The 17,595-nt window shown below is 38.1% G+C and overlaps 1 pseudogene; it reads right to left on the bottom strand.

Moving 5' to 3' along the window:
* Positions 1-6,096: 6,096 nt before the first annotated feature.
* On the bottom strand, positions 6,097-6,707 carry LOC114905812 (annotated as a pseudogene).
* Positions 6,708-17,595: the final 10,888 nt, after the last annotated feature.

Raw genomic sequence — 17,595 nt, 5'->3', positions numbered from 1 at the left:
GAAAAGAAAAATAGTAACGATCTCCCTCACAAAACCCCACAACTCAAAGTTAACAACCACTTGTTAAATTTTTGGTGCGTTTCCTTCCAGAATTTTTTATACGTTCCTTTTTATTTTAAACAACTCTATTGAGATATCATTCAAATCATAAAGTTCACTGTTTTAAAGTGTACAATATAACGTATTTTAGCATATTCCCAAAGTTGTGTGACCGTCATCACTAATTTTAGAACATTTAATCACCCCAAAAAGAAACGTTATACCCATTAGCAGTCACTCCCATTCACCTCCACCTCACCTCCTGCCCTAAGTAACCATTCACACATACTTTCTGTCTCTATAGATTTGCCTATTCTGAGAATTTCATAAAAATGAAGTCATACAATATGTGGCCTTTTGTGTCTGGCTTCACTTAGCATGACTTCAATGTTCATCCAAGTTGTAGTATGTATCAGTACTTCATTCCTTTTCGTGGCCAAATAATATTTCATTTTATGTATATAGCACATTTTTTTATCCATTCTTCAATTGATGGGCATTTAGGTTATTTTCATTTTTGGCTGTTATGAATGATGCTGCTATGAACATTCATATACCAGTTTTTGTGTGGATATATATTTGGATATATGCCTAAGAGTGGATATATACCTAGGAGTGGGCCTGCTGGGTCATATGTAACTCTATGTTTAATATTTTGAGGAGCTATCACACTATCAACATTTCTTTCTTCACAGTTATGGTGATGCTGTAATACAATCACCTATACTAGCTTTCTGAGACTATTTGATTTTCCCTAGTTTCAAATGTCCTTTAAAAACACATTCAATTCAATAAGGCATGGGATAAGCCCTGGGAATATAAACATGAATAAAAGCTGGCCACTGCCATCAAGCAGCCCACAATCTAGTGGGGAAAGCAGACTCAACAAGTTAAATCCCATGTGATCTGTGCTATAGTAGAGCAATGTACTAAATGCTTGGACAGCACAGGGGAAAGGGCAAAAATCTTCCTGTGGGGTGGTAGGGAAGGCCTCCTAGGGAAGGTGACATTTGCAGACTCTGGGAAGATGAGTGTGGGTTCATCAGGGAGATGAGGAGGAAGAAGAGGAGGAGAAGGAGAGGGGGAGGGAGAGGGGAAAGTCAAGTAGAGGCAACAAAACGTGCAAAAGCATGGAAGCATGAAAGAAAATGGTACCCAAGATGCTGCAAATAGATTGATGTGACTAGCGGCCCAGGTACTTTAAGGAAAAGAGCAGTAATGATGCTGGTAATGTAGGTCGGGGCCAGATGTTGAAGGGCTTTTAGTGACATGGAAATAATTTATAGTTTAACATGTATCATTTGAGGGGGGGAGCCTTAGAAGGATTTGAGGCCAGGAGGGGACAGAGTTAGAATTACAGAGTTTAAAAAGTACTTTTGAAATCAAAATATTACACATGTATATGATTAAAAATCAAAGAGCAGAAGTGTTCAATATAACAACCAACCATCCCTTGCCCCATCCTTTCCCATGCCAGACCTTCTCCTCTTTTAGTGGTTTCTCCTGGTAATTAGTTTCCTCATTTATTCCTAATATATATACATAAGCTGCTATTTCTTTATTTTTCTTCCAGTTTTATTGAGACATAACTGACATACAGCACTGTATAAGTTTAAGGTGTAGAGTATAATGATTTGACTTACATGCGTCATGAAATGATTACCACAATAAGTTTAGTGAATACCCATCATCTAATACAGACACAAAATTAAAGAAATAGGAATGTTTTTTCCCTTGTGATGAGAACTTTTAGAATTTACCCTCTTAACAAGTTTCATATATAACATACAGCAGTGTTAATTATATAAATCATGTCATACATTACATCCCTAGTACTTAATTTATCTTATAACTGGAAGTTTGTACCATTTGACCACCTTCATCCAATCCCCCCCCCAACCTGCCCCATTAACCACCTCTGGTCACCACAAATCTGATCTCTTTTTCTATGAGTTTGTTTGTGTTTGAAGTATAATTGACCTACAACACTATGTTAGCTCCTGGTGCATGATACAGTGATTCTACATTTCTATACATTTCAAAATGCTCATCACGATAAGTCTAGTTACCACTGTCACCATACAAATATATTACATAATTATTGACTGTATTCCCTACACTGTACGTTTCATACCCATGACTCATTTATTTTGTAACTGGAAGTTTGTACCTCTTAATCTCCCTCACCTATTTTTCATTCCCTAACCCCTTCCCTCTGGCAACCACTTGTTTATTTTCTGTTTCTATGACTCTGTTTCTGTTTTGTTGTATTTGTTCATTGGCTTTGCTTTTTGGATTATACATATAAGTGAAATTGCAGAGTATTTGTCTTTCCCTGACTGACTTATCATAATACCCTCTAGGTCCATCCATTTTGTCATAAGTAGCAAGATTTCATTTTTTATGACTGAGTAATGTTCCATTGTGTATGTACACCACATCTTCTTTATCCATTCATCTGTCAGTGTGCATTTAGTTTGCTTCCACATCTTGACTATTGTAAGTAATACTGCAGTGAACATAGGGGTGCATATATGTTTTCAAATTAGTGATTCCGCTTTGTTTCGATAAATACCCAATAGTGGAATTGCTGGATCATATGGTAGTTCTATTTTTAGTTTTTTGAGGAACTGCTATACTGTTTTCCATACTGGTTGAACCCATTTACATTCCTACCAACAGTGTACAAGGGTTCTCTTCTCTCCACATCCTCTCCAACAATTTGTTATTTGTTGTCTTTTTGATGTTAGCCATTCTGGCAGATGTAAGGAGATATCCCATCGTGGTTTTGATTTGCATTTCCCTGATGGTTAGTGATATTGAGCATCTTTTCATGTATCAGTTGGTCACCTGTATGTCTTCTTTGCAAAAATGTCTATTCAGATCCTCTGTCCATTTTTTAACTGGGTTGTTTGTTTTTTGATACAAAGTTATATGAGTTCTTTGTGTATTTGGGATATTAACCCCTTATTGGATATATCACTTGCAAATATCTTCTCCCATTCAGTAGGTGGTCTTCACAGTTTTCGGATAGTTTCCTTCATCATGCAAAAGCTTTTTAGTTTGATGTAGTCCCATTAGTTTATTTTTGCTTTCATTTTCCTTGCTTGGGAAAACATATCCAAAATATATTGCTAAGACCAATGTCAAAGAGAATACTGCCTATGTTTTCTTCTAGGAATTTTATGGTTTCAGGTGTTACATTTATCCCTCGAATCCATTATGAGTTTATTTTTGTATGTGGTGTGAAAAAGTAGTCCAGTTTGATTCCTTTGCATGTAGCTATCCAGTTTTCCCAACATCACTGATTGAAGAGACTGTCTTTCCCCCATTGTATATTCTTGCTTCCTTTGTCATAGATTAATTGACCATATAAAGGTGGGTTCATTTCTGGACTCTCTATTCTGTTCCATTGATCTATGTGACTATTTTTGTGCCAATATCATACTGGTTTTGATTACTGTAGCTTTGTAGCATAGTCTGAAGTGAGGGTGCATGATGTTTCCAGCTCTGTTCTTTATTCTTAAGATTGTTTGGGCTATTCAAGGTCTTTTGTGTTTCCATACAAATTTTAGAATTATTTGTTCTAGTTCTGTGAAAAATGCCATTGGTATTTTGATAGGGATTGCACTGAATCTGTAGATTTCCTTGGGGGGAATGGTAATTTTATCAATATTAATTCTCCCAATCCATGAGCACAGTATATCTCTCCATCTGTCTATGTTGTCTTCAATTTCTTTCATCAGTGTCTAATATTTTTCCAAGTACAGGTCTTTCATCTCCTTAGTTAGATTTATTCTTTTTGATGTGATTATAAATGGTATTGTTTTCCTAATTTCTATTTCTGATAATTAATTGTTAGTGTATAGAAACACTACAGGTTTCTGTATATTCGTTTTGTATTCTGCAGCTTTATGAATTCATTGATGAGCTCTAGCAGTTTTTTGGTGACATCTTTAGGATTTTCTATGTAGAGTATCATGTCATCTGCAAATAGTGACTGTTTAACTTCTTCCTTTCCAATTTGGATCCCTTTTATTTCCTTTTCTTGTCTGAATGCTGGGGCTAGGACTTCTAATACTATGTTCAATAAAAGTGATGAGAGTGGAATTAAGATAATTTAAAAAAACAAACCAAAAAATGTGGTGAGAGCGGGCATCCTTGTCTTCTTCCTGATCTTAGAGGAAATGCTTTGAGCTTTTCACCATTGAGTGCGATGTTGCCTATAGGCTTGTCATAAATGGCCTTTATTATGTTGAGGTATGTTCCCTCTACACCCACCTTGTTGAGAGACTTTATCATGAATGGATGTTGAATTTTGTCAAATGCTTTTTCTGCATCTATTGAGATGATCACATGATTTTTTATTCTTCAATTTTTTTTTTTTTTTTTTTGCGGTACATGGGCCTCTCACTGTTGTGGCCCCTCCCGTCGCGGAGCACAGGCTCTGGACGCGCAGGCCCAGTGGCCACAGCTCACGGGCCCAGCCGCTCCGCGGCATGCGGGATCTTCCCGGACCGGGGCACGAACCCGTGTCCCCTGCATCGGCAGGCGGACTCTCAACCACTGCGCCACGAGGGAAGCCCTCTTCAATTTTTTAATGTGGTATATCGTACTGATTGATTTGTGGATGTCAAACCTGGGATAAATACCACTTGATCATGGTGTGTGATCATTTTGTATTTGGTTTGTAATATTTTGTTTAGGATTTTTGCATCTATGTTCATCAGAGATACTGGTCTGTAATTTTCTTTTTTTGTGATATCTTCGTCAGGTTTTGGTATCAGGGTGATGCTGGCCTCATAGTATGAGTTTGGAAGGGTTCCTTCCTCTGCAATGTTTTGAAATAATTTGAGAAGGACAGGTGTTAACTCTTCGCTGAATGTTTGGTAGAATTCACCTGTAAAACCATCTGGTCATAGACTTTTGTTTGTTGGTGATTTTTTTGTTTGTTTTGTTTGTTTTTAATGATTCAATTTCATTCCTGGTAATCAGTCTGTTCATATTTTATATTTCTTCCTGGTTCAGCCTTGAGAGATTATATGTTTCTAGAAATTTGTCCATTTCTTCTAGGTTGTCCATTTTATTGGTGCATAATTGTTTATAGCCATCTCTTATGATCTTTTGTATTTCTGTGGTGTCAGTTGTAACTTTTCTTTTTTCATTTCTGTTTCTTTGGATCCTCTCCAAAGAGGATCCAAATATATTATATATATATATATATATATATATATATATATATATATATATTCCTAGTATGTATGTTAAGGTTTTCTTTATCATGAAATGGTGCTGGATTTTGTCAAATTCTTTCTCAGCATCAATTGAGATGATCATGTGGATTTTTCCTTCATTCCATTAACATGGTATATTATAATTTTTTTGACATAGAAAACAAATTTCTGGCTACCAAAGTGGAAAGGTGAGGGGGAGGGATAAACTAGGAACCTGGGATTAGCAGATACACACCACCATATATAAAACAAACAACAAGGACCTATTGTATAGCACAGGATCTACAAAATACTTAATATTTTGTAGTAACCTGTATAAGAAAAGAATCTGAAAAAGAATATACATATGTATAAATGAATCACTTTGCTATATACCTGAAACTAACACAACATTGTAAATCAAATATATGTCAATTTTAAAAATTAATTAATTAAAAAAATACTTAAAGAGAATATTTACTTTTAACATATAGTCCTGATGTACCCAACCATTACTTCAAACAGCTGGATATTTTAAACAGTTATCTCCCCAGTGCCCTCCTACTGTTCTAAAAATCACCTCTCTTAAATAAAGAGACAAATAGGTCTCCTTTCTTGAGTGTGTAATTTTTATAAATTGCATCAGACCCACAGTAAGTGTCTTTCTGGGAGTTTCACCAAAACCAAAAAGAAGTTCTGATATAAAACTGCAGCAGGAAATCAGGGAAAGTGTGTGGAACTGCAGGGTCATAGAACTGACCTGCAAGCTACCCTCAGCCAAACCCACAAATCGATACCCCAGGGGTGTGAGGGCCCTGGGGGCCAGCCAACAGCAAGGCTGGCCCTATCTCCCCTGCAGAGGCCTCAGGTGCAGCTCGCGTTCCAGCTGCTGGGCAATCAGGGTGCCCTGGATGGCCTCACAGCCTGGGTTGAACACGGAGTACCCACTTTTCCCCCCTCTGTCTTCTCCTCAGGGCCTCATTTCCCCACATGCATCCAGTAGAAGAGGGACAGGACAAAATAGGCCAGACCAAATTCCAGTTCCACAAACAGTCCCAGCAGGACCAACCAGAGGAGCACCTTCAAGAAGGTGATGTCGGTCAGGGGAGACTGGCCCCGCTAGGGCAGGGGGGGCAGAGGTGGTGGCTTGGCTGGATTCCGCGGTGGCTGTGACATCCAGTCTCCAGGCTAAGCTGCTCCCTGAGCAAGGCTGGGCTGGGCCTGGGCACTCAAGGGCCTCGGTTTCCACACCAAGAACTGTTTTAGCCAGCCTGGGGCTGCCTTTGGAGTTGCAGCTGCTTCCGCCTTCTCTCCCGAGGTTTGTGCACAGTGGCTCTGAAGTGCTGGGTTCTGCCGCCAACCTGGCTGGTTTCTGGGCCCTACCTCCAACTCAGCTAACCGCTGCTCCGTGGCACATGCCCTGTTCTCTGTGTGCCCAGGAGTGCGTGTGCCCATGCTGGTGTATTATATTGATTGATTTTTATATGTTGAAAGACCCTTGCATTCCTGGCATAAATCACTCTTGGTCTTGGTGTATAATACTTTTAATATACTGCTGAATTCAGTTTGCTGGTGCCTTGTTGAGAATTTTTGGATATATATCCACAAGTGATATTGATCTGTGGCTCTCTTTTAATGTGATATATTTGTCTATCCTTAGTATCAGGGTAATGGTGGCCTCATAGAATGACTTAGGAAGTGTTCTCTCATCTTCTTTAGGAAGATTTTGAGAATTGGTGTTAACTTATTTTTAGGTGTTTGGCAGAAATAACTAGTGGAGCCATTTGGTCCTGAGCTTTTCTTGCTTGGGAAGTTTTTGATTACTGATTCAATCTCTTTATTCGTTATTGCTCTAATCAGATTTTCAATAAGATATAACAATTATGAACATATATGCACCCAACAACAGATCCCCAAATATATGAAGCAAAAATTGACGGAATCAAAGGGAAGAATAAACAATTCTATAATAATAGTTGGAGATTTCAATACCCTGCTTTTATTTTTTTATAAATTTATCTATTTATTTACTTTTGGCTACACTTGGTCTTTGTTGCTGTGCACAGGCTTTTTCTTTAGTTGCAGCAAGCAGGGGTTACTCTTTGTTGTGGTGCGTGGGTTTCTCATTGCGGTGGCTTCTCTTGTTGCGGATCATGGGCTCTAGGTGTGTGGGCTTCAGTAGTTGTGGCACACAGGCTCAGTAGTTGTGACTCACGGGCTCTAGAGCACAGGCTCAGTAGTTGTGTCACGTGGGCTCTGCGGCATGTGCTATCTTCCCGGACCAGAGATCAAATCTGTGTCCCCTGCATTGGCAGGCAGATCCTTAACCACTGTGCCACCAGGGAAGTCCCTCAATACCCTACTTTTAATAATGATAGGACAATCAGATAGAAGATCATTATGGAGATAGAGAATTTAAGCAACACTACAAACCAACTAGACCTGACAGACATACACAAATCCTCCAACCAACAACAGCAGAATGCATATTTTTCTTCCAATTGCAGATAGGACATTCTTCACAACAGAACATATGTTAGGCCACAAATCAGGTGTTAATAAATTCAAAAAGACTGAAACCATACAAAGGATATGCTCTGAACACAAAGAAATGAAACTAGAAATCAATAACATTAGGAGAACTGGAAAATTCCAAATATGTGGAAATAAAACCATACATTAAATAGCCAATGAATGAAAGAAAAAAATCAGAAGGGAAATCAGAAAATACTCTGATACAAGTTAAAATTAAAAACACAATATACCAAAACTTACAAGATGAAATGAAAGCCACGCTCAGATGGAATTTTATAGCTGTAAATGTCTACATTAAAAATGAAAAGAAATCTCAAATAAGCAACTTATCTTCATACCTTAAGGAAGTAAAAAAAAGAAGAGCAAATTAAAAAAAAATTATCAGAAAGAAAGAAATAATAAAGAATGGAGCTGAGAATAACAAAATCGAGAATAAAAAGATAATAGAGACAGTCAATGAAACTAAAAGTTGTTTTTTTAGAGATTATTAAAACTGACTAACATTTATCTATACTTACCAAAGAGAGAGAGGGAGAGACAAAGAAGAGAGAAAGAACTAAATTTCTAAAATCATAGGTGAAAGTGGGGACATTGCTACTATACCTTACAGAAAAAAAATAAACTTATAGGAAAATATTATGAAAAATTGTTTGCCTACAAATTAGATAACCTAGATGAAATAGACAAATTTCTAGATACAAACTACCAAAACTGATTAAAGAATAAATAAACATCTTAAATTTGTACCAATTAGTTTGAAGTAGTACCAGCTTAGCTTCATCAGTGTACAAAAATATTGCTCTTATGCAGCTCCATCCCATCTTCCTCATGCTGTTATTTTCACAAGTCACATCTTTATACATTGTATACCTATTAACATAGATTTGTAATTATTGTTTTATGTGTTTTTCTTTTAAATCGTATAGAAAAAAAGAGGATTTATGAGGTAGAAATCAATAATACTGGCTTTTATGTTTACCTACATAGCTACCTTTACCTTTGTTTTTTATTTCTTTATATGGCTTTGACTTACTATCTAATGTTCTTTTATTTCAGCCTGAATTACTACCATTAGCATTTCTTGTAGTACAGGTCTACCAGTGACAAACTACCTCAGTGTTTGTTTATCTGGGATTGTCTTGATTTCTCCTTCATTTTTGAAGGATATTTTTGTTGAGTATAGAAGTTTTGGGTGACAATTTTTTTTCTGTCAGTATTTTAAATATGTCATTCCACTGTTTACTAGTTTCCATGATTTTTGATAAGAATATACATTCTGGCCTTCCCTGGTGGTGCAGTGGTTGAGAGTCCGCCTGCCAATGCAGGGGACATGTGGTTTGTGCCCTGGTCCGGGAAGATCCCACATGCCGCAGAGCGGCTGGGCCCGTGAGCCATGGCCGCTGAGCCTGCGCGTCCGGAGCCTGTGCTCCGCAACGGGAGAGGCCACAACAGTGAGAGGCCCGCATACCGCAAAAAATAAAAAAAGAATATACATTCTTCCCAAGTGCTCCTGGAGCAATTACCAGGATAGACTATTTAGTAGGCCATAAGAAAAACCTCAGTAAATTTAAAAAGATAGAAATCATATAAATTATGTTCTCTGACCACAGTGGATTGAATTTAGAAATAGAAAGATATTTCAGGAACTCACAAATATGTGGAAACTAAACAACAAACTCCTAAATAACCACTTGGTCAAAGAAAAAACTCAAAAGAAAAATTAGAAAATACTTTGAGATCAATGAAAATGAAGATGAAACATTCCAAAACTTAAGATGTGGTTAAAGCAGTGTTCACGGGGAAATTTATAGCTGTAAATACTTACGTTAAAAAAGAGGAAATATTTCAAATCAGTAACCTAATTTCCACCTTAAGACACTGGAAAAAAAGAATAAACAAATGTAAAACAAGCAGAAGGAAAGAAATAATGAAGTGCAAATTAATGAAATAGAGAGTAGAAAATAGAGGAAATCAATGAAACCAAAAGCTGGTTCTTTAAAATGATTAACAAAATTGACAAACTTATAGCTATATTCACAAAGGGAAAACCATAGATGACTCAAATTACTCAATCAGAAACTAAAGAGAAGACATTCCTACAGATATTACAGAAATACAAATGATTAAAAAGGAATACTCTTGAACAATTGTGTGTCAATAAATAAGACAATTCAGATGAAATCGAAAAATTCCTAGAAAGACACAGACCACCAAAACCAATTAAACAAGAAACAAACAATAAGAATGGATCTATAACATGAGTTGAATTAGTAATTTTAAAAAACAGCTACAAAGAAAGTATTAGCACAGATGGATTCATTGGTGAATCGTACCAAATATTTAAAAAAGAACTAATACCAATTCTTCAGAAACTCTTCCAAAAAAATAGAAGAGGAAGCAATATTTCCCAATTTCCCAACTCATTCTCTGAAGCCAGTATTACCGTGATACCAAAACCAGACAAAGAGATCACAGGAAAAGAAACCTAAAGACTAGCATCTCATAATAATAAAGATGCAAACATCCTCAACAAAACACTAGAAAAGAGACATCTATAGAACATTCCACCCAACAACAGAATATATATTCTTCCCAAGAACATATGGAACATTCTCCAGAACAGACCATATGCTAAGCCATAAAAGAAAACACTGACAAACCAAATTCAGCAACATAAATGATTTATACACCATGGTCAAGTGTGATTTATCACAGAAAAGCAAGGATGGTTTAATATCTGAAAAATAATTAATACACCATATCAATGGAATAGAAAATGAAAATCACAGCCATCTCAGTAGATACAGAAAAAAAAACATTCAACAAAATATAACACCCTTTTATGATAAAAACACTCAACAAACTAGGAATACAAAAGAACTTTATTAAGTATATAGAAGACATGTAAGATATCCCCACATCTAACATCCATAAGATCAGTTATGAGACAAAGATATCTGGTCTTACCACTTCTATTCAACATGGTACTAAAGGTTCTAGCCTGGCTAATTGGGCATAAAAAAAGCAATAAAAGGCATCCAAAATGTAAAGAAGAAGTAAACCCATCTTTATTCACAGATGACAAGATCTTATACATAGAACATCCTAAGGAATCCACTAAATACCTGTTAGAACTAATAAACAAATTCAGTAAGGTTGCAGGATACAAGATCTATATACAAAAATAAACGGTATTTCTATATACTTGCAATGAACAATCTGAAAATGAAATTAAGAAAACAATTGCATTTACAACAGCATCAAAAAGAATAAAATATTTAAGAATAACTTTAATAAAAGGAGTGTAAAACTTATACATGCTCTAAAAACTACAAAATTTTGTTGGAAGAAATTAAAGATCTAAATACACATAAAAACATCCTGTGTTTGTGGATTAGAAGACTTAATATTTTTAAGATGGCAATACTCCCCAAATTGATCTACAAATTCGATGCAACCCCTATCAAAATCTTCGCTGCCTTATTTGCAGAAATTGGTAAGCTGATCCTAACATTCATATGGAAATGCAAGGGACCCAGAATAGTCAAAACATTCTTGAAAAAAGAACAAAGTTGGAGGTCTCACACGTTCTGATTTCAAAACTTACTACAAAGCTATAGTAATTAAGAACATGTGGTACTGGCATAAGGATGGACATATAGATCAATGGAATAGAATTAAGAGTCCAGATATGAACTTATATGTCTATGGTTAACTGGTTTTCAACAAGGGTTCCAAGGTCATTCAATGGGAAAGAATAGTCTTTTCAACAAATGGTACCATGACAACTGGATAGACACATGCAAAAGAATGAGATTGAACACTTACCTCACACCATATACAAAAATTAACTCAAAGACCTAAATATAAGGGCTAAAATTATAAAACTCTTAAAAGAAAACATGGAGATAAATCTGCATGACCCTAGGTTTAGAAACAGAATCTCATATATGACACCAAAGCATAAGAAACACAATCAAAATATATAAATTGAACTTCATCAAAATAAAAAACATCTATGCTTTAAAGGACACTATCAAGAAAGTGGAAAAACAATCCCCACGATGGGAGAAATATTTTCAGTTTACAGGGAACTTGTATCTAGTATCCATAAGCGACTCTTAGAACTGATTAATAAAGAGACAACCCAATTTTAAAAATGGGCAAAGTATCTGAATAGACATTTCTCCAAAGAAGATATACAAATGACAGATAAGCACATGAAAATGTTCTCAGGGGAATGCATATCAAAACCACAATGGGATACCACTTCACTTCTACTGGGATTGCTATAATCAAAAAGCCAGATAATTACAAGTGCTGGCAAGCATGTGGAGAAATCAGAACCCTCATACGCTGCTGGAGGGAAAGTAAAATGGTGCAGCCACTTTGAAAACAGTTTGGCAGTTCCTTACATGGTTAAACATAGAGTCATCATATGACCCAGCAATTCCAATCCTAGGTATATACCCAAAAGAAATGAAAACATACATTCACACAAAAACTTGTTCATGAATGTTTACAGCAGCATTATTCAAAACAGCCAAAAGGTGAAAACAACCCAAGTATCTATCAACTGATGAATAGATAAATGTGTTATATCTGTACAGTGAAAATTTATTCCACAATAAAAGTAAATGAAGTACTAATACATGCTACAACATGGATGCACCTTGAAAACATCACATTAAGTGAAAGAAGCCAGTCATACAAAGCCACTTATAGTATAATCCCAATTACATGAAATGTCCATTATAGGCAAATCCACAGACACAGAAAGTTGATTAGTGGTTTCCAGGAGTTGGAGACGGGGGGAAGGGGAATGCCTGCTAACAGGTATAGGATATCTTTTTGAGGTGACAAAGCATTCTAAAGTTGACTGTGGTAGTGGTTACACATATACTAAAAACAGTTGAATTGTATGCTTTAAATGGATGAATTGTATGGTATGTGAATTATATCTCAATAAAGCTGTTCTTTTTAAAGGAAGCTCCACTTAGAACATTAAAAAAAGAAGCTGTGATCCACTCAGACCAACTCAGTTAGTGAAAAATTGGGAAAGAAACATGGGACTTGAAGAGATAGAACCTTAGGATGATCTGGCCTCATGGAGGTTGGAACTGAAGCCGAAGCTATTCTGGAGACGTCTGCAGCAGAACTTTATTCACTCTTAGCCTTTTTTTTCATTTTTTCAGATTCAACTCCCAGTTGAATCTCCCAGTCAGCTTCTTGATTTTCTCTAGTTCCCAGTTCAGAATCCTTTTTGCATAGAAGTTCCTGCCAGACCACTTTCAAGGCACCACCAAGCAGACTGCCCTTTGGTCAGATGGACAACTTGATCCAACTAACCATGCTCACCCTTACCCCACCTCACTGGATTCAATTACTTCCTCTTCTCTCCCTTGCTCCAACAGCACTCTGGACCTCTATTATATACTTTAGCCTCTTGGGTTCTGGCCAGTAACTATACATTTCTCTCCCAGAAACCTGGCCTAATTTTCCTCTACTTCCTGCAGGGCATCTGGTACAGCCAGGTACAATATATGTGCTAAGAAAAAAGCATTCAAAAATAATGATAATAGCACTTACCAAGTGTTTACAATGTGACAGGTATTAAGCCCTTTTCAAGAATTAACTCATTCAATCCTCACATCAGCCCTATATGGTAAATATTATTATTATCCCCACAGTACTGATAAGGAAACTGTGGCTTTAGAGAAGTTAAGTAGCTTGCCTCAAATCACACAGCTAGTAAGTGGCAGACCATGGAATGAAGCACAAGCATCCTGGCTCTTGAGAATTTGCAAATTACATAAAACCCAGAGGACTAGCAGATCCCTAGGATTATAGTGACTCAAGCTTCAGAGAGTTCTCTACAGGCTGAAATGATGAGTTGAAATGTTCTAGCACCAAATGCCCCAATCCAACTGCACAAGTCTAGGAAGAGGAAGATGGGCTTAGCAGCAGCAAATTTGGAAGCCCCTTTGAACTTTCCCTTTTCCCCTCAACCATTTGCCAAGTGAGGTTGTGGTCACTTCCATGATATTTTCCCCACCTTTGCCCTACTCTCCATTCTCACTGACTCTGCCCTAGTCTAAGACACCACCATCCCTTCCCTAGACCACAGAAAAGTCTCCTAGGTGACATTGCCTGCAGCCACCCCTTTCTCCACACCTAGGCAGATTATAAAACCCTACTTGGCACACTTCCCCTTTAAGACTTCTATCTCTCCTTACTAAATTGTGAGTCCTTGAGGTAGAGTCCAGACTTTGTTTTTGTATTTCTCCCCACCACCACCAAAAAAAGAAACACACAAACACAAACATACACATACAATGTGCTCAGTGCCGTGCCTGGTATGCTGAAAGCTTCTTAAGTTTCCTGGGTCTACCTAAGAGGGCAGATTTCTCTATTTCCGCACTGAGGATGGTAGGGGAAAGGCCTGCACCACCACCACCCTCATGTCCCTGTGCCCCCAACCTACCGTGACCCTGAGCATCGTTACCAGCTGATGAGGAAGTATCCTTTCCCTCCTTGTGCTGGGTCACCAGCAGCTCTGTATGACAGATATAGACTCATCTTATCAACAGTTAGGTGAAAGCACTCAGAGTTTTATCCAAGGGCCAGACACACAGATGGCTAGTGGAGCTAAGTTGTTTCCACCTCTCAGGAAAGACTACACCAGGGTGGCATCCACCAAGGGCCTTGATACACTGCTGTAAGCTTTCCACGTCATTTTTATCTTTAAAAATGCTGTAAGGGAGGTGGGGCAGGGGCTTCATATTTCAAATGGGGAAACTAAGACTCAGAGAGTGAACTGCCCCGAGTCAGCGAGGCTGCCCATGCAATCCTAACTCCGACACACACACGCAGTGCTGGAGCACGCTTGTGGATACATTAGCAGCAGTTTCACTCACAAGCATTCCTGCCATCCTGATAAGTGCAGGGACCTGAAATAGCAGATACAATCTGCATTGGTTAATCAGACTTGTTGGTCACACCACTGAAGAGCACCAGTCTCAGCTGAAAGGAAGTAAGGTGAAGCATAACACATAAGCCACCAAGAAGTAGCTCTGAGACTGTGACGGTGGATGTGCTATTTCTATGTGTGTATGTGGTGAAGGCAGGGGCTGAGTGGGACATGGGAAGAGATGGGACTGCAGACGCCGTGCAATTCCAGGATCAACCCAAACTCCAGGGTTGCCAGTTTGGTCGCTGGCTCCTCATTGTAGCCTCCCTCCACTTGGAGGCCTGTTGGGGAGCTTGCTATTGCTTGCACCGCCAGTCCCCTCTACAATGTCCCCTCGCCACAGGAAAGGCTTCTAACCTCCTGCAGGCCCATGACTCCCCTACTTGTAATTGAAACATATGCCCCTTCTAGCAACTTCTTAACTCCCTTCCCTCCTTAATTTTTCTCCATATATATATAACCATCTAGCATTCTATAAATTTCATTTATTTTGCTTTTGGTCTGTCTCCCTTCACTAGAATGTGAGCTCCATGAAGGAAGGGATTTTTTTTTTAATTGAAGTATAGTTGGTTTACAATGTTGAGTTAGATTCTAGTATATATATATACTTTTTCAGATTCCCTTCCCATTATAGATTATTATAAGATATTAAATATAGTTCCCTGTGCTATACACTAAATTCTTGTCGTTTATTTTATGTACAGTAGTTTGTATCTGTTAACCCCAAGCTCCTAATTTATCCCTACCCTCCTCTTTCCCCTTTGTAACCATAAATTTGTTTTCTATGTCTGTGAGTCTGTTTCTGTTTCATAAATACGTCCATTTGTGTCAATTTTTAGATTCCACATATAAGTGATATCATATGATATTTGTCTTTGTCTGTCTCACTTACTTCACTTAGTATGACAATCTCTAGGTCTATCTATGTTGCTACAAATGGCATCATTTCATTCTTTTTAATGGCTGAGTAATATTCCACTATATATATATATATATATATATATATGTATATATATATATATACACACACACACACCACAACTTCTTTGTCCATTCATCTGTCTATGGACATTTTTGTTACTTTCATGTCTTGGCTATTGTAAATAGTGCTGCAATGAACATTGGGGTACATGTATCTTTTCCAGTTAGAGTTTTTGTCTTTTCTGGATATAAACCCAAGAGTGGGACTCCTGGATCATATGGTAACTTTATTTTTAGTTTTATAAGAAACCTCTATATTGTTTTCTATAGTGGCTGCACCAATTTACCCACCAACAGTGTAGGAGGGCTCATGAGGGAAGGGATTTTTGTATGTATTTGCCTCTTATATTCACTGCTGAGTTCCTCAGTGTATAGAATAGTGCCTGGCATAACATAGGTGCTCAACTAATATTTATGCAGTGAATGAGGTCTCACAAATCTCCCTCTGCCAGCCATCCAGGCTGCAAAATAGCCCGGTGTGCAAAAGCACACAGCCAGCCTACACAGTGGGGAATGAGCAGTGTGGTTACAGAGAACCATCTGGTTTGCTTGAAGAGCTAAATCTGGTGTCTTTCCTTCAGGTCTCCATGGCACAACACCCACCCACACCTGTGGCCTGGACCGGCTTCCCCTTCTCTCAACTCATGTAATCCTTCCTAGCAAGAACTTTGGCTTCCAGCCGAAACTCTGCTCCACTACCTCAAACTCTTTTCTAGTCCTATGCTGTTTCATTGACATCCCCATCTACTGCTTCTTTCCTGGATAGCAATTCAAGCCGATAAACATTGGCTTACTATGTATAAGGTACCAAGCCATTTCAACATTCATTCGACACACTTATTAAGCACCCATATATAAAATGCCATACAAGGACAAAAAAGACATAATTCCTGTCCTCAAGGAGCTCCCAGTCTAGTGCAGGAGTCTGGAATGTAACCAGATAAATACTAGTCAGTGTGATCAGTTCAGTCACAAAGAGACACCCAAGGGTTGTGGGGACCCAGAAGAGGAACCGCCAACCCAGGCTGGCTCCCAGAAGGAGAGGTTGTATGAGACGAGGCTCAAAGGATGAGAAGGAGTTTGCCAAGTGATGAAGTAGGAAGAAAGAAGATGTTTTAGGCAGAGGAGGCAGCATGTGCCGAAGTCTGGAGATGGACAAGAGTTGTTTTGTAAGATAGGAGTGTTGCCATCTACACGGGGAGTGGAAGAGATGAGGTTGCAGAGGAAGGCAAGCACCAGACCACACAGGGCCTTGGAGACCATGGAGAAGAGTTTGGATTTTAACTGGGGAGCACTGTTGAGCCATTGAAGGGTCTTTCAGGGGTGCGGAGTATGGGTTGGAGAACTCAAGCATGAGTTCAGGGAAACAGGAGGCACTATGTTATTCCGGTTGAGGGGGCAGGGAGAGGTAAATTAGGAGTTTGGGATTAACATATACACACTACTATATATAAAATAGATAAACAACAAAGCCCTACTATATAGCACAGGGAACTATACTCAGTATCTTGTAACAACCTATAATGGAAAAGAATCTGAAAAAGAATATATATATATGTGTATATATATATATATATATATGTGAATCACTTTGCTGTACACCTGAAACTAACACAACATTGTAAATTAACTATACCTCAATAAAAAGAATATGGACAGGTGAGTGCTGAAAGATGATGATGGCCTGGTAGTGGCAGTGTGGATATGGAGGTGGGGACAGACTCAAACGTGAATGGTAAGGAGGAGAGAAAAACCCCTGGACCTGGGGACTGGTTGACCAGAGGATCTGGCTCAAGAAGGAAGAGATGCTGAGCTGGGGTAGAACTATGGTGGCTTTGAGGTGCTGATGGGACATCC

The sequence above is a fragment of the Monodon monoceros genome, unplaced genomic scaffold (genome assembly GCF_005190385.1).
Source record: "Monodon monoceros isolate NGI ecotype Baffin Bay Population unplaced genomic scaffold, NGI_Narwhal_1 Super_Scaffold_22, whole genome shotgun sequence".
In the NCBI taxonomy this organism is placed as follows: Eukaryota; Metazoa; Chordata; class Mammalia; order Artiodactyla; family Monodontidae; genus Monodon; species Monodon monoceros.
Note: the sequence above shows the minus strand (reverse complement) of the source record. Positions and strands in the feature narration are given on the sequence as shown.